The sequence below is a fragment of the Furipterus horrens genome, unplaced genomic scaffold, assembly GCF_987537825.1.
Source record: "Furipterus horrens unplaced genomic scaffold, mFurHor1.1.pri manual_scaffold_5, whole genome shotgun sequence".
In the NCBI taxonomy this organism is placed as follows: Eukaryota; Metazoa; Chordata; class Mammalia; order Chiroptera; family Furipteridae; genus Furipterus; species Furipterus horrens.
The window spans coordinates 90,085,557-90,108,329 of record NW_028327175.1 but is presented as its reverse complement, the minus strand read 5'-3'; positions in this window follow the sequence as shown (position 1 = coordinate 90,108,329).

The window sequence follows — 22,773 nt, the reverse complement described above, 5'->3', positions numbered from 1 at the left end:
CCAGGAATGAGGGTAGGACACAGATCTCTGACCTCAGACCCTGTACGTTTGCTAGAGGGGGAACTCTGGGGCAGTCCTGAGCTTCCTCTCACCAGCACAGGGAAAGAAACAGTCCCTTACTGCAGACACAGCATCCGGGCAATAAAAGCAAAGCAACTCCTCAGAAAAGGCACAGCTATTCCTGTTGCTGGGGGCAGGGAGAAATATTCCCCTAGGTCCTTACAGAGAGGATACATATGCTGCAACTAACTGTCCCAAGGGGCCTTGCAGTCCACGTGGCAAGGAGTTTAATAGGGCTACTGCTTAAGAGCATTCCTCAAGGTAGGGGAAATGGGAAGGGAGATAGAGCTGTCCCCAAATACTCTCAATGTCTTAGTCAATCTTTTTTTTGAAATCCTCACCTGAGGATATGTTTATTGATTTTTAGAGAAGGAGAGAGAAACATTGATGTGAGAGAGAAACATTGATCAGTTGCCTCCTATGTTTGCCCTGACCAGGGATTGAACCTGCAACCTAGGTATGTGCCCTAACTGGTGATCAAACCCACAACCTTTTGGTGTACAGTATGATGCTCCATCCAACTGAGCTATCCGGCCAGAGCTGACTCAATCTCAATCAGGTTTATTTCATGATGAGTGAGTCCATGGTGAGGTGTTTGAGGCTGCTGCAGTGTTTGAGGAGTGTGTGTGTGTGTAGGGGATGGTAAAGGACAGGGGTGCACTGAGGGTTTATATACCCCAAGCCCTCAACTCTGTTCTTGTAATTTTTCATATTGGGGTTCCTCATAAGACTTCCTGGAAGAAAGGGTTCCCACTATTAATAACAGCTTAAAAATCATGGCTTAGGAAAACAGATGTAATTCAATGGGTGATTGTTTTCCCAACAGTGAGAGCACTGGGCAATGAATTTTGAGCTAATTCTTGACAAGTACTTGGAGGGCAGCATCCCTGGGCTGCTGGTTAGGTACAACTCCATATGCTTTAACAGTTGGTGGAGCTGGAGGTGGCCCAAACATCCTCCCATGAGCACCGAGGAGGTGACCAGGACATCTTCCTGTTCAGGATCCAGCTACTGCCAGACCAGTTCCTTAGAACTTGCATCTGTTCTCAGGGGTTGGTGGTCGACCAGCACCCATTTTGACTGGTCAGTGCCTGCACCGTAAGGGTTGTTACACATTTCAGAGCATCAGCCTGGCTGGAGCAGGACGGTGAGGCTCCTCGGGGGGGATCAGGGGTCCCATGCGGAGTCCAGACCAAGGGTCTAAGAACTCCCCTAACTCTGGCCATGGCAGAAAAACTTTTAATCTAGAAAAATTTGAACAACTACCTCAGTCATTAACCTCCCTGTAGAAACCCATTATGTTTAACTTTCGACATCATAATTTCCTCCGATGTTACCTGGCCACAAATTAAACACCTAGGTCCTGGAATGAGCTAACCTCATACACATATTTTATACTCCAGTGCAGTTCAGTGATGAAGAATTTTTTTGAAAAATGATGACACTGGGTTTCAAAATAGCTGATCTACATACTTCCTTTTTGGCCATAACTTGAGATCAAAGCCACTTGTCTATAACAGCCACTAGTAATTCATGAGCACGAAATGGTGCCCTCTGTTCAAAAAAGAATAGTGATTATTCTGTTCTCTGTCAGTGTTCAGTTCGTCTAGGAGGGACCTCAAGTTATAAGATAGAAAATGAGGAAAAAATACAGTTCTGCTTTACACCACATGTACATTTTTGGGTGCTTTCAGTGCACCATTTGCTATTTTAGGTGCTGGGGAGAGAGCAAGGCACAGAACTGATAAGGTTCCTGCTCTTAGAGAGCTCACATTCTAGTGGCAGAAGACAGGTGATAAAAATTCAGCAAATATGTCTTTTATCCCCAAATCTGAATCAACTTGAGGTTGGTCTCCATCAATTTCCCTTTCTCTTGAGAATGGATCACATTTTCCTGTTTGTTTGTATATCCAGTGATTCTGGATTGTGACCTGGACTTTGTGAATGATATGTCATAGACTTGGGTTCTGGTATGTTGAATATTGATCGGCAGAATATTGATTTGTTTGTTGGTGTGTTTGTTTTAGCAGGAGGTTAACTTGGCTGGACAGCAGCTGAAGTGTCCGTTCTGAGGTTTAGCTGGGCTGCTTGAGTTCTTGCCCTGAGAGTTGTCCAGAAGTTTGGCAGAATTACGATATTTGGGTCTCCTCCTCTGTGATTCTCTCAGTTCCAGTATATCCTTCACACTTTCTAGCTGCTGGTGATACTCAGTTCTGTCTTCTGATTCCTCAGCAGTAAGACTTCAATTTCTAGCCTCATAGGTCACTGACAGGGGTTGGAGTTGGGGTGAGAAGGAGCTGTTTTCAGGTGAAAACCATAAAAATGAGAAATCACCTAGTGCCTTTCTAACTTTCACACATTAACTCCCCTTCACTTTCTTCATGCTTTTGGTCACTCCCCAGTGCCTTTTGGGCATTTTCTTTTCTATATTTCCCAGGATTTATGATTGTCACTCATAGGAGAGTTGGTCTAATAGGAGCTACTCGGTGATTATTAGAGGTAGACCTCCCACACTTACCAAATAAATAAATAAATCAGATCATCTCAGGTAGTGACAAATGCTGTGAAAGAAAAAAAACAGGATAGAAAGTGGAATGTATATGTGGAGGGGGTACTTTACGTGAGTGACTAGGGAGAGTCTCTCTTAGGAGGTGACGTCGAGCTGAGACCAGAATGATAATGAGAAGCCAGATGTCAATGGATTTGAACATGGGTGCCCAGAGAGAGCATCAGGTATACACATGCTGAGGCAGGAAGGAGCTCGGTGTGCTGGAGAGGCAGGGATGAGGCAGTGGGGACAAGAGAGCAAGTCATCAGAGACGTGGGTGACGACTGGCTCACGGAGGGCCTCACAGACCGTGGGGAAGCATTGGTGTTTCAGTCAACACAGGATGAGAAATCACAGGAGGATTTTTAAGCAAGGCATCATGGGATCTAGTTTATACTTTCAAAAGATTGCTCTGGCTCTGCAGAGAACAGGCGAGAGTGGAAGCAGGCTGCTGTGGTTACTAGCGGGAGAAGACGGAGGCTTGGGCAGGAGTGGCGCCCACAGCAGGCCCCTCCCACGGTGGGTGGTGGCCCGAGCAGTGTAGAGTCTGGATGAGCGGTGAGCGTTAGGGGTCAGCGCTGACCATCTCTGGTCACTGTCGCCAGAACCAAGACCTAGATGGGGTTGACAGAGTGGTTCCTAAGAGACCACTCACAATAGAATAGTCCTGCCCAGCCCTGTCTGTCTCTCTGTGAAGCCTGGCCTGGGGTCTGGCAGGCATCCAGTGGGCCAAGAGCCTTGTCAGGCTGGGCTGGGCAGCACCCACAACCCCTTCTGGTCCCTCAGCCAGGTGGGTCTCTTCTGGTCAGTCCTGGAGTAAGTGGACTCAAGTCTGAACCTCCTATCCTGCCCCATTTCCTTCAGTTTCTGAAAGATGACAGCAGAAAACCCCTCCTGACTTCCTGGCCTAAGCTAGGGGGCCAGCAAAGCTCAACAGAGAAACCCCAACTGGGACAGCAGCTCACTTTTGGTCTGATGCATTTTGCTCCCTTTCCGCTGGGGTTCTCGACATGTTTGGCTCCTTTGGAGGGAACCCCAAAAAGAGGATGACTGTTAAAATTATTGGGACTTCTTTCCCAAAGTCAACAGTGGTCTCCCCGTGGGCTGAGAGAGACAGTGGGCAGCTCATGCTTTGAACTCAGTGTACAGAGAGGCTCTGCCACTTTCTGGGTGTGTCATTATTAGCCACATTCTGCAACCTGTTGGCTTATTTTTTAAATCCTCATTGGATCATGTGTTTGTCAATTTCAGAGAGGGAGAGAGGTAAGGGAGAGAGGGAGAGAGAGAGAGAGAGGAAGGGAGAGAGAACAAGAGAGCTGCATCGATGTGTGAGAGAAATATCAATCATTTGCCTTTTGCATGAGCCCTGACCGGGAATTGAACCCACAACCTGGGTATGTGCCCTGACCAGGAATCAAACTCGCAACCTTTTGGTGTATGGGAAGATGCTCCAACCAACTGAGCCATGTGGCCAGGGCTCTGGAACATTTTTAATCCCTATTTCCTCATCTGTCAGTGGAATAGGAACACCCCTTGCTTCTTGGGGTTGGTTGCTGTGAGGATCAGAGGAGATACTAATAACATTCTGTAAAGTGCTTGACAGGACTTGGCAATAGGAAGCACTCAGGCTGTGTTTGCAGCAATAATAATGATAATACATCCTACTTTCCGTAATTAAGGCTGGCCGACCACCAAAATGAGAATGTCTTCACAGGTCATGCAGACCAGAGGTGCTGGGAGCTATGCTAGAGCTCATGACTGATGAAGAGTTGCCACCATGGACGTGTGTGGCTTGATGGTCACAGTCCCTGGTAGAAACCGAGCAGGAAGAGCAGCCCCCTGCCATAAGTCTAGTACCCATCTGACATCATACACAGTGATCAGAATATTACTGACTGTATGCCCTATGCTCTGTGCATTACATCCTGTGATGTTTTTATTACTGGACATTTGTATTTCAGATGCATCTTCTTAAAATCCCTCAAAACAAGGAGTCTCAATCTGGAATGCTTCACACGACAGAGGCTGGTTCTGGTCTTCCCTGTGCAGATGTGACAGACCCTGAGGCAGGGCATGGCAGCCAGCTTTTCCTCTTGAGGTCCTGCAGCAACACAGATGCTAATGCATGGGCCATGCCAGTGAGGCTGGGAGCCTGAGATTGATTAAATCGCTCTGCAGCGGCCTTATTCCCAGGAGAGATCCCTCAGAGATGGGCCCAGCCTCAGCCCTACCCACATCCGGAGAATTGTACAGCTCATCTAGCACAGACCTCGGTAATAAAGGTAGAAAACAAGGAGGATGGAATGAAACAATCCTGCTTTCTATCACATTTTAATTTTTGCGGGGCATGTTTTGGAGGCGAGGTGTTTCTGAAATGCTGAGTGAGGTTAGCTTGTTCAAAAGTAACTCTCACCATTTACAAGAGCTGTCAGGTCAGGGCACTAAACGGTTTGGTCCCTAATTCTAGGAATTTTAAACTTTAAAATACTTTAAATATGTAAGAGCCCTAGATGTTGGCACTACACTAAAGCTGGGCCTCTGCTTCAGCAGCTTGCTGGAGCTAATGAGTTGGCATCTTATCCTTGAATACAGAGGCAGAAGCATTTTTTTTTTTTTTTACTTACAGTTGACATACAACATGATATTAATTTCAGGTATGCAACATAGTGATTATACATTTGTATACTTACAAGGTGATCCATGGTTATTAGAATATTACATCCTGTGACATTTTTATAACTGGATGTTTGTACTTGAGAAGTATCTTCTTAAAATCCCTCAAAACAAGGGATCTCAGTCTGGAGTCCATCCCAGGACAGAGGCTGCTGCTGGTGTCTCTGCCATCTTTTCTGGGACTTGGCCAGTCTTGGAGGCTCCTGCTCAGGGTCAGGAAGTCGGGTCCCTCCCTCATCTGGCAGGAGGGCACAAATTTGTATGCATGTATTTTCCAGAGAGAGAAGCTGGACTAGTTGGTACAGGACCTCCTGTAGGGAGGTCACAGGTACCACCCCGTCCCAGGGGCAGTGTTTCCTGGGTGTCCTCAGGGTGAGGCTATCTGGAGAACCAGCCATGGGAGGAGTGGACAGAAGGAAGAAGGTCTCCTACCTCACCAGTGTGAGGCCTGGCCCTCCTTGCCTTGGCTCCTCAGAAAAATTAAAAAGCAAAGAGCAGATGAAAGAAAATAAGGGAAGCACATGCGTACAATGATGCAGGACTGGTAGGAAGTAGAAAAATTGAGACTTGAGATTGAAGGAAAAATAAGTAGTGAAGAGAAAAAGGAATAAAACAAATACAAATTCTGAATAATCAAACACATAAAAATAAGGATGAAGTGATAAAAATAAGATTGGTGTCAAAAATAAAGCCAACAAGACAAGTTAAAAACAGATTTAAAAAAAGAAAAACAGGATGAAAAGGTAAAAAAAATTACATAAAGGATTAAAAATAAGAATGAAAAAGACTCATGGTGGCTCTGGGGTCTGGGCTTATGTCAGCTCCCGGAATCACATTGTAATGAAACACAGGTCTGGCTGTCTGCTGCTTCAAAAGCCAATACCTGAGAGGCAGGTGCTGATAGAAAGGAAGGTGATTTATTCAGACGCCTGCCACCAGAAGATGGGGGATGCACGTCTCAAAGCCCATCTCCCCATATCAGTGCAGGCAGAGGATTTTATGAGGGAGAGGGGAGCAGAACAAAGAGATCAGGGGAGGGGGTTGAAAAGTTCTCTACGTGCAGACGAGGACAGTCCATTTCAATGAGGCAGGTGATGGTCCGGCGTGCATCACCCTGGTCTAGTCATCCTGGATCATGTTGTTACAGAAACAGGGGAGTCCAAAAACAAACCCCAGAGTTTGCGGCTGGGAGATAGGTAGCAGGAAGCAGCTTTCAGGATGCCCTTGCATACCTGGAGCTAGTGGCTGGATACATTGTTGCAAAGATCCGCTTTACTTCCAAGACTCAGGAAGATGGGAGGGATCTTGGACTGTGGGCTGGTAGGGAAGAAGCAGACAGAGCCTACGTAGGGTTCTGTGAATGGTTAGAACTGTTTGCAATACCCACTGCGTGAGAGGACGCAGGGAGAGAGAGGAGGCAGGGAGGAAGAGAGAAGGAGCTGCAGACATTTTTTGGGCTGGCTCTGGCTCTAGGAGGCTCTCTCTCTCAGGCTCTCTCTGGCCCTCACGCCCTCACTCTCTGGCTCTTGTGGGCTCCCTCCATGTGGCTTGGAGAAGGGATCTCCAGGCGGCTTTAAGAAGAGGCTCTTGCCAGGCTGCTTGGAGAAGGAGAGGAGATCCATGTGGTTTGCAGGAAGAAGGCAGTTTACAAGGAGGCTGAGAATCCAGGTGGTCCTGCACTGAGAGCTGGAGGGCACCACAGCACAGAAAGGACCTCCCCAATCAGAACTGAGTGATTGGCAGCTACTGGTAAAGCTGAACTGTGCCTAGGAAGTAGGGAAACGGTGTTTCTGACTTTCCTAAGACTGGCCAGGTCTGGGAGGGGGAGGCAGGACTATGTGTAAATAAACAATTCTTTTTCTTTTCACCAAGCTCTGGTACTCAGAGTTATGATTCTGGCCTCGGGCAATCGGGCCCCTAACTAAACAGCCTGTGGGTTCTGTTTCAATCGGAGCAGCCCAGGTGTTCTGTTACAATGTCATCCTGGCTTCACGTCATCCTGGCTCCATGGTTGAAGGTCAGCGAATCTTCTGGAACTGGGATGCCTGAAGGTCAGAGTCTGTATCTTTCGAAGTTAGTTCTTAGGATTCTTATACAAACATGATATTCATCTCCAAACTACATATAAGCCGGAGTCAGCACTTAATGGAAACAATGTCAAAAGAATGATGGGGTGGGTTACAATTCCCCACTGTTCCCATGTCCCTTTGCAAAGGTGCTGGGCAGAAAGGGAAGTGCAGTGAGGACCTGCCGGGTTTTTATGCTCAGGGGTCACAGCAAATAGATCAGCCCAAGCAGGCCTCACCAGCCCCAAACACCTGTGCCCTTCCTGGGCGAGTTTAAGAGGGAAGTCCCTTCCCCCAGGGACCAGGTGCTCAGGTGGGTGCAGGTTGTCCCTTTCTCTGCATCCTGGCACCCCGCCCTTGGGCATTAAGGGATAAAGGAGCCCTGAAATTCATGTCTCCATCTGCAGTAAGAGAAGCCTCTCAGGCAGCACCTACCTAACGAGAAGCAAAACGCAGGCCTGTTTGGGGGTGCAGCCGGTGGTGTTTCCTGTGGGGGTGTGGGTCAAGACCAGGTAATTATTTCACCGTGGGTCAGAGCAAAGCTGTGCAGAGTGGTGGTTGTGTCTGAAGCTTACATGTCTGGTTTACATCTTGCTTTCTTTTCCCAGGCTGCTTTTTGGGTTTGTCTTCACACAACTCTAGGGTCAGGCTATGGTGATCTACACATCCACCCTGGGAATGCTGGGAAAAAGGCAGGTCCCTAGGATGACTCCAAGCTGGGAAAGTAGTGGGTCTCTGGGGCACTAGTATTCTGCCGTCAGAACTGAGAGAGGCAGCCCGCACTCCTAAACCCAACCTCCAAGGATTACCTGAGAAGATCCAGACAGGAGCCCTGACCTAAAGATGATGAGCAAAGGCTCTGCCCTGATGGCACCGCAGGGCACATCAAAGAAAAGCACAGTTAGGGCCTGCCAAGCCACCCAGCAGTTACAATGAGATTATACCAAGATCTTGAACCTGTAAAGACCCATCCAGAAAGAGTTGGCCAAAAGAGTTGTATTCTGTGTGGAAAGTTCTCTGTAAGCTGGAGGAGCCCTGGGTGAGCTGGGAGCAGAGCTGAGCGGGATGGTTGTCTAGAAGTGGTAAGTTATGGCTGTAGACAGCCCTATGCCAGGTGCTGGGGACAATGTGTGGGGAATGTTGTCTTCTGGGAGGGAGGGCGGCATCTCTTACCTAAGATGAGGAGTGGGCATGTTCTCCAGTCAGACTGGAGAGCTCCAGGTGGAACTTGGGCATTGTGTGCCCCAGAGCCATTGATGAGGCCCCCGCCACCACGTCCAAGGAATACAAAAAACGAATGGACTTCTCTCCATTCTCAGAGCTTCTGCCAACACTACCACCAAGAATAATAAGCACGTGGAAACTAATTATACATCTGAATAAATCTGTTTCACTTTACAGGATTGATCATAATCATATTAAAATATAATGAATACACGCTGGCAGAGGACGCTGGCGGCTAACTGAGAGTGGGGTGACGAGAGCCCAAGTCTGCAGTGCAGTGGGAGCGAGGGCCCCCTCACAGGCGTGTAATTGAGTTCCTTGTCAGTGTGGATTTAGGTCCTAATCTGCTGCCTTCACCCTGATGCAGGCTTGTCCACACAAACTCGTGGTGGTTCTGCGCGCTGAGTTTGTTGTCTGGTGTTTAAGCTTTGTCTCACTTGGTGTGCAGAGCTGGAGAAAGGGTTGTAGAATGTTTATGGCATCTTGGTGAGCATGACCCTCAACCCCCTGGGCAGCCAAAGTCCACTGAACAGGTGGCTTTGCCAATCCTGTTGTGTGGGAGGCCTTGCCAAGAAAGGGACTAAACAGCATTGGTCCTTCCCCAATCCCTGGCCTCCAGATGCCGGCCTGGACCTTCCTCAACTGTGCTTGCTGAGCACACGCCCTGGTCTCCAGCATGGGTGGGTCCCAGGCCGCTCCTGGGAATCCCCGAGAAGATGAGGCTCCTTGGCAGCTGACCGGGCACCGGGAGCAGGTTTTAGCTAAGCATGCCCGAGACCAAGGCCTTGGGTTCAGCTCCGCGTGGCTTCTTCCTGCTGCCCTGCCTTTCGCTGCCTCTTGGCCCAGCCCAGCCCTCTGCTGAGTGCGAACTAGAAGTGCCAAGGGCAGGGTGAGGAGCTTGCGCAGGCCTCAGCGGGCAGCGTGGAGGCAAATCGAGTCTGGGCTGACTCTGTTTCTGTGCGGCCTCTGCATTGGGGGGCGGGGGGGGGGTCCTGTGAATACATCACAGACAGGCACCTGGGAGGGAGCCGCAGGTGAGAGCCTGACTGCGCCTCCTGACCAGGTCCCCACCGTCAGGCCTGTTCCAGGCCCCACAGACACTCCCGCTCGGACAGGGCTCTTCCCGCAGCCCGGTCCCCGCTGCTGGTCGCTGCTCTGGCTGCTGGTGGCTCGCAGGCAGCGCCCGCCCACAAAACGTCCCCCTGCTGCTGTTGTTCGGCCCTGCATTGTCGCGCAGGTGGTGGTGTTTTCTCACAAAGAGCTTTACAACTTTGAAGTAGTTGCCGGCATTTAACAATGAGCTGATTTCTTTTATAACAGTTCGATTTCCGCCACAGTCTCCTGCCACTTCTGGGACTGACATTGGGCTCTTTGCCTCTTTCCATTGCCGCGCGGCACTGTGGACCCTTGAGTCACCACACCCCGTTTTATATTAAGAAGCAGGCAATGCTGATATGTGAGCAGTGGATCCCACACCGGAGTGGCTGAGACTCCAGGGCCCCACCCGGGGGAAGCATGTTACCCTTGTCTCAATCAGCTCAGGCTGCCTGACCGACTTTCATTGACGGGGGGAGGGGCCTGCACCACAAACATTTATTTTCTCACAGTTCTGGAGGCTGGACCCCTGCGAGCAGGGTGCCAACATGGCTGGGCGCTGATAAGGCCTCTCTTTCTGGCTTGCAGATTGTTGATGTGTGACGTCATTGTGTCCTCACATGCCAAGCTGAAAGTGAGAGAGAGAGAGAGAGAGAGAGGGAGAGAGGGAGAGGAGGAGAGAGAGGTTATTTCCTTTTCTTATAAGGCCACACACAGTCCTATGACATTAGATCACTACCCTTATGATCTAATTGAACCTTAGCCACTTCGTCAAAGACCCTGTCTCCAAATACAGTCATATTGGGAGTTAATGCTGCAACCTATGGATTTGGGGCAGGGGTACAGTTCAGTCCAGAGCATACCTGGGATTCAGGATGTACATGTGGAGACGAGGACTGCCGTGGGGAAGGGAATGTAAAGGATCACTGGGAGTTTCAAGTCATCCAGGGATGCCATGAAAATGGAAAATAAACAAACGGATGCTGCGGCCAGGATGGACTCGGCAATTGGAAGGTTGGGGGCACAGAGCACAGGTTCCCTGGTTCACAGCTCCTGCCTCTCAGCAGTCCCAGCAGAGATACACTTTATGGAAAATTTTGGATATACTCCCTCAAACATTTGTTTGCGCTGTCCTTACTGACAGTTCATACCGGACATTTCCAAACTCTGCTACTCAGTTATATCTTGGAAGGTCCTGTGCTTCAGTACTGGGGTGACAGTGAGAGCCGTGGATGGATTGGGGAGTGTGGCATGAGGGTCCTGCCACCACCTACCACAGGAGCCCCTGGTGTCTTGCATGAGGAAGTCCTCTGGCCTGTGAGAGAAGCTGTGTGATCTTTGGAAATTACTCAGCCTCTCTGAGTTTCAGTCCTCCCAATTGTGAACTGGGAAGTGACTGGGTCAGTCTCCTTCACAGGTTGCTTTTCTGATGCCAGCGTATCATTTTAATCCCCGATTAAGGACCCAGCCCTCTTGGCCCAGTCCCCATCCCGCTGTGGACTGTCCAGGCCTCCTGTTCAACTCCCTGAATCTGCATTCTTCCACAGTCTGTGAATCAGCCTTCTACCCGACTCTTGCCACCCACTGAGGGTGATGAGAAGATATGGCATTAGCTGATCATTAAGTTATTAGCTGCCAAAGCTTAATTGCTCTTGGGAGTATTTTAATTTTAATAGGAGACTCTTAAAAACAGAAAGCCTTGATGGTGAAGAATGGGGTGGTCTGTGGGCTTCACTTTAAAACGGAATTCTCTTTTCTATCCTAATGGCTTGGACAGAAAGGGCCCAGAGGTCTGAGAGGGGGGAAACATAAACTATTTCCCTCAGCCCAAACTAAATAAAATGGGCAAAAGGGTTTTGGACAGGAGAGATGTGCCTAGCACACCTTCCTCCAAAGGAGCCCTTTTTTTTTTTTTTTTTTTTTTCTCCTAATGTGGAACATTGAAAAATTAATCCCTGCCTTTTGCCACCTAGTAGTTATGGATTGAATGATGCTTTTTAACCCTTTTTGCCAAATCTGTTGCCCCCAGAACACAACAAGGATGCCAGCCTGCTAAACCAAGCACGCCGTTGTCCGGAGACAGCCAACTGACCTGGAGTCTGCACAATCCTTCCCCATGTGGGAAGGCCACCCTCCCCTCCACACCCCCACTGTTATTAGGGATTTCTGGACCCAAGGGTAGGTAGGACGACGACCATGTCCAGCTTGAAGCAGCTAGAGGAGCTTGAGACCTTCGCCCATTGTCCTTTACAAGATTACAAAGGGTCTTAATATCTGAGAGGGAGGGATAGTTATTTTTTACGAACCATGGGTATGGACTTGGGGGGGGATGCTGGGGGAGGGAGATACTGGGTGGAGGGGAGTAAAGGGGAAAAATTGGAACTACTGTAACAACATAATAAAATATACTTAAAAAAAAAAAAAAAAAAAAACAGAAAGCCTTGAAGACAGCAGAAAGAAGGAGAACTGTGTGTTCGTGTGTGTGAAGCAGAACCCGCTTCAGCAACCTCTGCCAGGATGATCAGCGGTGCAAAAGCAGATGTTAGGGTCCCCCCACACATGAGGTGGCCCCCGGGTAAGTTCTGTGTGCCAGCCTGCATGGCCTTCGGGGAACATTCTCAGGAACAAGACCTTCTGTGGGCAAGAGGCAGGTGGATGAATACTGTCTGGCCTGGAAAGCCAGATCTGGGGCTGTGGCCTCCATGATCGGGGAGCTTCTGTTTGGGGTGGGAGGAATCTCCCAGAGACTGTTGGGGGCACTGGGAATTTCTCTGTCCTATGGTTGACTGGTTTTGGAAACTTTTCCCAGGGCTGGGTAAAAAGGGCTTTAACCAAGGCGTGTGGCTTGATTTGGAATGTGGAGTATTTTTGATGTGCCAGTTTGTTTTTTCCCAAACCAGGTTGAATGGGGAAGGGCAGGGGGACAGGAGGTCAGGGTCGATTCATCCAGTGGCTGGCCCTGGATGGCACAGGAACCAAGGGCACGCAGGCTCATCTGTGCTGCCAATGACAACTGGGACCTGGCTGGGCCAGGGTGGGGTTCAGGTGACAGTGTGCATCCTGAGTCCGTATTTGGCAACCATTGGAGTACTTTTTGTTGTCTGGGAGGAGCTCCAGTGTGTCCAATTTTAGCAGGGGAGCCTGGGTACCTTGGGGGCGGTTCCCTAGTGAGAGGAACATGGTGGAGGAGACGGTTTGTGACAGAATACCGAGTGCCCAAAAGCAACGATAGTGCTCCTGGTCCCCAGAGTTTCCGACATGCATGACAGAGGCAGTAGGGAGCCGTATTTGCCAACCATGTCATGTCATGACACACATGGCAAGTGACAACATTTGCACAGCGTTGCTAGGGAGAGAGGCTGCTGGTGGCCAGAGGGACCCTGTCAGGATATACTGGTGAACCCCAAGCACTGGAGGGAGGACTGCTAGCCAGGTACCCCTGTAGCCTGTTTGCAGAAACTCCATGGATCCTGATAGGGAAATCAGGTGAGGAGCCATGTTCAGGAGCACAGCCTGACAGTTTCTGATTCCACCATTCACCAGCTCTGCGCCTCAGTTTCTTCATCTCTGAAGTATTAATATCAGTCACTGCTTCCTAGCGTTATTAGGAGGATTAAATGAATAAATTCATAGAAAGTATCTAGAAGTATGCCTGACATGAAGTTCTTAATTAGTGTCGACTGTTATTAGACATTTCACCCAACTCAAGACATCAATGATTGTAAAATGCTCCCTGATTTCAGTGATGTTAAAACAAGAAAATAATGAGTCTTGGAGCTCATTAAATATGGTATTATTTTGTGTTTATTACGAGGGAATCAGAGCAAAGGGGCTTTGCATAAAGGGAAGCCAGATTCTGTGACCCATGCCAACACAGCAAGTAGGACATGATTCGACTCTGAGTCTCGTTACCCTGGGGTCCAAGGATGGATCTGGGGCCAAGATGGCAGGGAGTGGGTGAGATTAAGGTGGTGGGGAGCAGGCTGGGGTCCCAGCAGAGCTGTCTCCAGTGCCTCCCGAATATGAACTCAGAGGCTAGGCCTGGTGGAATTACTGAACACCAAGCCCTGCTGGGCCTGCGAGCCACACTAGCACCCTAAGCAAGGTTGAACCTACTGAGGACTTTCAAGACCAGGGCAAGGCAACAGATGCCCCTCCTTCCTCACTATTCCATGCAGAATTCTCTGGTTATGCTACTGTCCTTGTACTATGAAGTAAGACTAATGGTACACTTCTCTTTCTTTTAAAGGAATTTATTGGGTGACATTGATTAATAAAACCATACAGGTTTGACGTGTTCAGCTCTATAACACATCATCTGCACACTGCATTGTGCACTCATGACCCAAAGTCAAGTCTCTTTCCACTACCATTTACCCCTCTTTGTCTTCTTCTGCCTCCTCCACCCCTCTTTCCTTCTGCCTATTACCATTCTGCTGTCTGTGTCTGTTTTTTTCTTCTTCTCGTTAATCCCTTTACCTTTTTCACCCAGTCCTCAAATCCCCTCCCTGCTCTGACAGCTTAATTCATTTTGAGTTTCTTCTTGTGTATGGTGTAAGGAGGTCTGTTCTCTGTATCTATGCGTCTGTTTCTATTTTGTTTGTTAGTTTACTTTGTTCATTAGATTCCACATGTAAGTGAAATCATGGTATTTGTCTTTCTACGTCTGACTTATTTCAGTTTCATAATACTCTCATGGTCCATCCATGCTGTCAATAAAGGTAAGGTATCCTTCTTTTTTACGGTCGTGTAGTATTCCATCGTGAAAACGTACCACAGCTTTTTTTATCCACTCATCTACTGATGGGCACTAGGGCTGCTTCCAAATCTTGGTTATTGTAAATAACACTGCAGTGAGCATAGGGGTGCATATTTCTTTCAAATTAGTGTTTCCAGTGTCTTCAGAAATGTAATTCCCAGAAGTGGAATTGCTGGATCATAAGGCAGTTCCACTTTTAATTTTTTGAGGTATCTCCATACTGTTTTCCATAATGGCTGCACCAATCTGCATTCCCACCAGGTTCAACAGTGCATGAGGGTTCTCTTTTCTCCACATCCTCACCAACATCTGTTGTTTGTTGAGAGCCATCTGACAGGTGTGAAGTGATATCTCATGGTGGTTTTAAATTGCATTTCTCTGATGATTAGTGATGTTGAATATATTTCCATATGTCTACTGGCCATCTGTATGTCCTCTTTGGAGAAGTGTATATTCAGGTCCTTTGCCCATTTTGAATTGGATTGTTTGCTTTTTTTGGTCTTGAGTTGTAAAATTCTTTAGAAATTTTGGATGTTAGTCTTTATCAGATGTATCATTGGTGAATATGTTCTCCCATTCAATGGGTCATCTTTTCATTTTATTGATGGCTTCCTTTCCTGTGCAAAAATTTTTAGTTTGATATAGTCCCATTTATTTTTTCTTTTGTTTCCCTTTCCCAAGGAGATATATCAGAAAACAAATACTGCTATGAGAAATGCCTGAGATTTTACTGCCTACATTTACTTCTAGGATTTTTTTATAGTTTTTGTGGCCTACATTTAAGACTTTAATTCATTTTGAGTTTATTCTTTTATAAAAAATTTTTATTTATTTATTTTTAGAGAAAGGGGAAGGGAAGGAGAAAGAGAGGGAGAGAAGCATCAATGTGTGGTTGCCTCTCATATGCTCTCAACTGGGGGCCTGACCCACAACCCAGGCATGTGCCCTGACTGGGAATTGAACAGGCAACCCTTTGGTTTGCAGGCTGGTGCTCAGTCCACTGAGCCACACCAGCCAAGGCTTGAGTTTATTCTTGTATATGGTGTAAGGAGGTGGTCTAGTTTCATTTTTTTGCACATAGCTGTTCAATTTTCCCAACACTATTTATTGAATAGACTGTCTTTACCCCATTGTATGTTCTTGCCTCTTTGTCAAATATTAATTGACCATAAAGGCATGGGTTTATTTTTGGGTTCTCTGTTCTGTTTCATTGATCTATTTGCTTTTTAAAAATTCCAGTACCATGCTGTTTTGATTACTATGACATTTTAGTATACTTTGATAATCAGGTAGCATGATACCCCCAACTTTGTTCTTGTTTCTCAAGATTGCCATGGCTATTTGGAGTCTTTTGTGGTTCCATATAAATTTTTGGAATATTTGTTCTAGATCCATGAGATATGCCATTGGTATTTTAATAGAAATTGCATTGAATCTACAGATTTTTTTGTGTAGTATGGACACTTTAATGATGTTAATCCTTCCTATCCATGAACATGGTATATATTTTCATTTATTTGTATCTTCCTCAATTTCTTTCCTCAGTGTCTTATAATTTTCCAAGTACAGGCCTTTCACCTCTTGGTTAACTTTATTCCTAGGTACCTTATTTTTTTGTTGTTGCAACTATAAATAGGACTGTTTTCTTCATTTCCCTTTTTGATAGTTCATTATTGGTATATAAAAATGCCACCAATTTCTGAATGTTAATTCTGTATCCTGCTACTTTACTGAATTCATGTATCAGTTCTAGTAGTTTTTTGGTAGAGTCTTTAGGGTTTTCTATATACAGTAATAATATACTTCTCTTAAATTGCTTTGCTATTATTAGTAACAACCTACTTATCACTTATAACCAATTATGACACACCACTGTTGAAAACAATTTTATTAATAACAATGCCATGGACCAAAGGAGTGTCTATAATTGTAGAAATTCAGCTATTGTGATTGGCTTGTGTGAGAAGGATAATTTTGAGTGGGGTCAGGTTGTTTGGAATGCATCACAGCACTTTCTGTAGATAGTTGACTTAATAACATTTGACACTCATTCAACAAACATTTACTAGGTGTCTACGAATTCCGAGACCTGAACATATTTGTAGGGACAAGCTTAGCTACCAGGTCAATGGTCACAGCAAGGGCAGCAGAAACCCTCCTGTGCCATCTTAGCCTCGGAGAGCTAAGAAGAGACCCCTGTCCTGGGTCCTAGTTTCTAACCTGGCCTCCCCACCTCCCAACCACTCATCTTAGCAAACGCTATTGAATTTAACCCCCGCTTGAACTCAATACTGAGCATATGTGTCTGAAGCATATTTCTTTTGCTTTAATTTACATACAAGTTACCTTGCCAAGATCCAGACTCACCAAGTTCTATTTCTAACCATTAAAAAAAAAAAACTTCTTATTGTGGGAATTTACAAATATACACAAAAATAGAAAGACTACTATAATGAAACTACATGTATCCAAACACAAACTTCAGTAATTAATAATATTCTTCCAATCTTGTTTTATGTTTCCAATATAAGATATAATTCTGCATGTGAATACTTCACTATGTGTCTCTTAACAGATAAGGAAACTTTTATTTAATATAACTAAAATACCATTATCACTCCTAACAGAATTAACAATAATTCCTCAATATCATCTCCATGTTCTGTTTTCCTTGTTGCCTCAATATATAGTTCATTCAAATCAGAATTCAAATAAAGTCCATAGCTCACAACTGATAGTTCTTTTAGTACTGTTTAATCCATAACAATGCCCTTCTTTTCTTCCCATGCTGCTTATTTGTTACAGAAATGGTATAAGTAGTTTTGTAGGACTTCCCACATTCTGGTTTTGGCTTACTCAATTCTTGTGTGTTGTTTAACATATTTCTCTATGCTTTTATGACCCTATATTTAAATCTGAGGACCTGATTAGATTTATATTCTATTCTTTATATAAAGGACACTTTTAGGTTGTGTTGTGTGCTTTCTATTACCTCAAATGAGAAGGCACTTACTACTTGGTTACCCCACTTCATTCATATTAAGGTTGAGGTTCTGCCAGCGTGATATTATCCATGATCAAGTTCTCTATCAACCTTATACCTCATGATTTTAGTAGGCATTGGTGGTCATAACCTAGATCTACTGTTTTATTAGAGATAGCAAAATAGTGATGTTCTAATTCTTTCTTGTTAATTAATTAGATGTGATTCCTCTGTAAAGAAGAACTTGGTCTTATCAACTATTTGGTTACCTTATAATAAAATCTGTATAGAAAAATTTTAGTTACAAAATAGTCATGAGGATATGAAGTACAGCATAGGGAATATAGTCAATAATATTGTAGTAACTATGTATGGAGCCAGCTGGGTACTAGACTTACTAGAGGATCACTTTGTAAACTATATAAATGTATAACCACTATGCTGTACACCTGAAAGGAATATAATATTGAATATCAACTGTAATTGAGAAATAAAAATTAAAAAAAGAAAATGCAGGGTAATTGTTTGATACTTTCATTTATCATTTAAAAAGAATAATTAGTTGATGTCTTAGCAGTTGTATCATATCAATTTTCAGAATAATGAATCGTCCCATTTCTGGCCATTCGACATGTCTTCAAGTTGATTCCTGTGTCACTTGACATCACTGGAAGCTTACCTGTGTTTGAGCCTGACAAAAAGTCCCAGATTTTCACATTTCCTCCTTTGGAGCTGATTATTTATAGCTGGAAATGGTATTTAGAGACCACAGATTGAGTGCTAGTGCTGTTCATTGCTACTGAGTTTTATTACTTTGAAGCCTTTTCAGAGACAGACCTGGGACATGCATATTCTTGAAAGAAAAAAAAAAAATCTGAGTTCATACTGATGTTCTCATTCAAATTAGATGTCAGGGTTTTTATTTCACTTTAAAATTTTATATTTATATCTCTTTTCTCTAATTCAGAACATCTTGGTTCCTAATGATATTAACTTACTTATGATTTTTCTATGGTTCTTTTTGTCCTTAGATCTGTCTCACTCAGAATGTAAATGAAAACACAAAGACTCCAAATCCATGGCCTATTGTAGAAAAGGCACCTGCAAATTGTGTGGGGCGGAGCCTTAGGTAATCATCAGGGCAGGGCAACCCGCTTCACATCTTTGTGGTTCTGTAGGGGGAGAGGGCTTGGAGAGGGGAAAATGCCACTGCCTGGCTTCTGGAGGTTTGCCTGGCACTTGCCCTGTGTGACTGACACCCTTCCAGTTGTTGCCCTGGTGGCGAATACCAAAGGGGATGGATCTGTGTACTTTTTAAGTCTATGCAGGCCCTTTAAGTGGAGTCTCCTGAAAATTTGACAGTTTCTTCCACCACCTCAACCCCCACTGGTTTTTACAGTCAGAAGTTATGGGGACTTATCCATCTGGTGCTGGAACCCTGAGGTCTGTGGTCTGGCCTGGGGCTGGGATTACTTGCTCCCAAGGTAGCCTTCCTGATTTTTATCCACCACATGTGGTCTGCCGCTGCTGCCTCTCTCTACCACCCTGCATCTTTGGTTCTCTCTGCACATCTGTGTCTTCATCCCTCCTACCCGTGTGGATGAATGTGGCTTTTTAAAATCCTTGGTTGTCAGATTTCCATACAGCTTGATTTTCTGATGGTTCTGGGTGTTATTTGTTTTGAGGTCTAGTTGTAATTCTTTCTATGGTTGTGCAAGGAAGCGAAGCATATTTACCTATGCTTCCATCTTGACCAATGTTTCCACCCCAGATTTTGTTATCAGAGCTCTTATTTTCTTTTTCATTTCCATATATCATTAACATTATTTATTCCTTGAAAAGTATAAGGTGTTCTTGTTTAAGATGTCAGACTGAACCCACATTTGCCTTTCCTACCTCCTAAATTTCCTTTTAAATGAGAGTATAAAGAAGTACAAGAAGACATGTACATTGGGTGAGGATTTAGAGGTGGGGAGAAACCTAAGGAGACCAGAAATTTTGAGAAACTGCTGGGGAATTCTACAGCTTTGGTCTGAGAGCTGCTATTGGGGGAGCTCTATGCTCATTGGGGTTCTGGAGGAATCTCAAGCCCACAGTGAAGGATGCTGAACAAAGGGGAAGAGGGCACAAATTCAGGTACAATCTAAAGGTCGTCCAGGACAGTAGCCTTGTCCTGTCCCGCATGTCTGCCAACTTCAATAGTCTGCCTGCAGTTTTGATTTGTAGTTCCCTGATAATTAGTGATATTGACCATCTATTTGTGTGCTTATTTGCCATTTGTATGTCTTCTTTAAGAAATGTCTATTCAGACGTTTTGCTCATTTTTTAAATTTGGTTTTTTTGTCTCTTTAGTATTGAGTTGTAAGAGTTCTTCAAATATTCTGGATACAAGTCCCTTATCAGATATGATTTTCAAAAGCTTTCTCCCATTTCATAGTTCCTTTTTTATTTTAATAGTACTGTTTGTAGCACAAACCCTTTTAATTTTGATGAAGGTGAATTTATCTAGTTTTTCTTTAGTTAATTGTGCATTTGGTGTCATATCCTAGAAACCACGGCCTAATCCAAGATCATGAAGGTTTTCTCCTATGTCTTCTTCTTGGAGTTTTATTTATTTTTAAATTTACTCTTTATTGTATTTTTTCCATTACCATTTAGTCCCCTTTACCCCCTCTCCCCAGCAATCACCACACTGTTGTCCACATCTAAGTCTTTTTTCCTTTTTGCTCAATCCCTCCATTCCCTTACCCCCCACCCCCAACTAGCTGTCATCCTCCTTCTTATCTATTTGTATATCTCTTTTTGCTTATTCATTCACTTTGTTTATTAGGTTCCACATATGAATGAAATCATATGTTATTTGTATTTCTCTGACTTGCTTATTTCACTTAACATAATATTCTATAGGTCCATCCATAGTTTTGCAAAGGGTAAAATTTTATTCTTTTTTATGGCCAAGTAGTATTCCACTGTTTAAGTGTCCCATAGTTGTTTTATCCACTCATCTACTGATGGACACTTGGGCTGCTTCCATATCTTGGCGATTGTAAATACTGCTGCAATGAACATTGGTGTGCTTATGTTATTTTGAATTAGTGTTTTGGATTCTTCAGATATATTCCCAGAAGTGGGATTGCATATCCAGTTTTAGTTGTTGAGGTATCTCTATACTGCTTTCCACAGTGGCAGCACCAATCTGCATTCCCACCAACAGTGCAAAAGTGTTCCCCTTTAACCACATCCTTGCCAGCACTTGTTTGTTGATTCTAATGGGTGTGAGATGATATCTCATTGTGGTTTTAATTTGCATTTCTCTGATGATTAGTGACACTGAGCATCTTTTGATATTTCTGTTGGCTATCTGTATATCTTCTTTGGAGAAGTGTCTATGCAGGTCCTTTGTCTATTTTTTAATTGGGTTGTTTGTCTTTTTGGTGTTGAGTTTTTTAAGTTCTTTATACATTTTGAATATTAACCCCTTATCAGATATATTGGCAAATATATTCTTATATTCTGTGGGTTGTCTTTTAACTTTGTTGATGATTTCCTTTGCTGCACAAAACGTTTTAGTTTGATGTAGTCCTATTTGTTTATTTTTTTTGTTTGTTCCCTTGCCTGGGGAGATATATTTGATAAAATATCGCTATGATTAATGTCAGAGATTTTGCTGCTTATGTGTTCTTCTATGATTTTTGTTGTTTTAGGTTTAAATTTAAGTTTTTGATCCCTTTTGAATTTATTATTGTGTATGGCATAAGAAGGTGTTCTAGTTTAATTTTTCCACATGTATCAATCCAATTTCCCCAATACCATTTATTGAATAAACTATCTTTAGCCCATTGTATGTGCTTGCTTCTTCTGTTGAATATTAATTGATTATAAAGGTGTAGGTTTATTTCTGGCCTCTCTATTCTGTTCCATTGATCTATGTGTTTGTTTTTATGCAGTACCATGCTGTTTTGATTACTATGGCCTTATATAATAGTTTGATATTAGGTATTGTGATTCCTCCAACTTTTTCCCCCCTAAGGATTGCTGTTGCTATGCAGAACCTTTTGTAGTTCCATATAAATTTTCGAAATATTTGTTCTAGTTCTGTGAAATACATAATTGAAGTCCTGATAGGAACTGTGTTGAATCTATAGATTACTTTGGGTAATATGATCATTTTAATGATGTTAATTCTTCCTATTCATGAACACAGAATGTGCTTCCACTTATTTGTATCTTCTTCAAGTTCTTTTCTAGTGTCTTATAATTATCCTTGTACAGATCTTTTACATCCATGGTTAGTTTTATTCTTAGGTATTTTATTCTTTTTGTAGCAATTGTGAGTTGGATAGTTATTTTTTAAGTTTCCCTTTCTGTTAGTTCATTATTGGTATATAAAAATGCAACTGATTTATGGTTATTTATTTGTATCCTGTTACTTTGCTGATTTCTTTCATCAGTTCTAATAGTTTCTTGGTGGAATCTTTGGGGTTCTCTATGTACAGTATCATGTCATCTGTGAGTAGAGACAGTTTTACTTCTTCTTTTCCAGTGTGGATGCTTTTTATTTCATCTTCTTGTCTGGTTTTTCTGATTGCTGTGGCTAGGACTTCTGGTACTATGTTGAATGTGAGAGGTGAAAGCAGACATCCCTGTCTTGTTCCCAGTCTTAAGAGGAACACTTGTAGTTTTTGCCCATTGGGTATGATGCTGGTAATGGGTCTGTGATACGTGTCCTTTATTATGTTTAAGTATGTTCTTCTATTCTCACTTTGCTGAGAATTTTTATCATAAACCAGTGCTGGATTTTATCATTGCTTTTTCTGCATCTATTGATGTGATCATGTGGTTTTTATCCTTCATTTTGTGTATGTGGTGAATCACATTTATTGATTTGTGAGTCTTGTACCAACCTTGCATTCCCAGAATAAATCCCACTTGATCATGGTATATGATCTTCTTTGATGCATTGCTGTATTTGGTCTGCTAATATTCTCTTGAGGCGTTTAGTGTCTATGTTCATTTGGGATATTGGCCTGTAATTTTCTTTCTTTGTGGTGTCTTTATTTGGTTTTTGAATTAGGATCATGTTAGCCTCATGAAATGAGTTTGGGAGCCTTCCCTCCTCTTGAATTTTATGAAATATTTTGAGAAGTAGAGGTGTTAGTTCTCAGAATGTTTGGTAAAATTCACCTGTGAAGCCACCCCGTCCAGGACTTTTGTTTTTTGGCTTTAAAAAATTTTTTTATTGCTGCCTCAGTTTCACTAAGTGTAATCTGCTATTCAGATAATCTGATTCTTCCTGATTTAGTTTTGGAAGATTGTGTATTTCTAGGAATTTATTCATTTCATCCAGGTTGTCCAGATTGTTGGC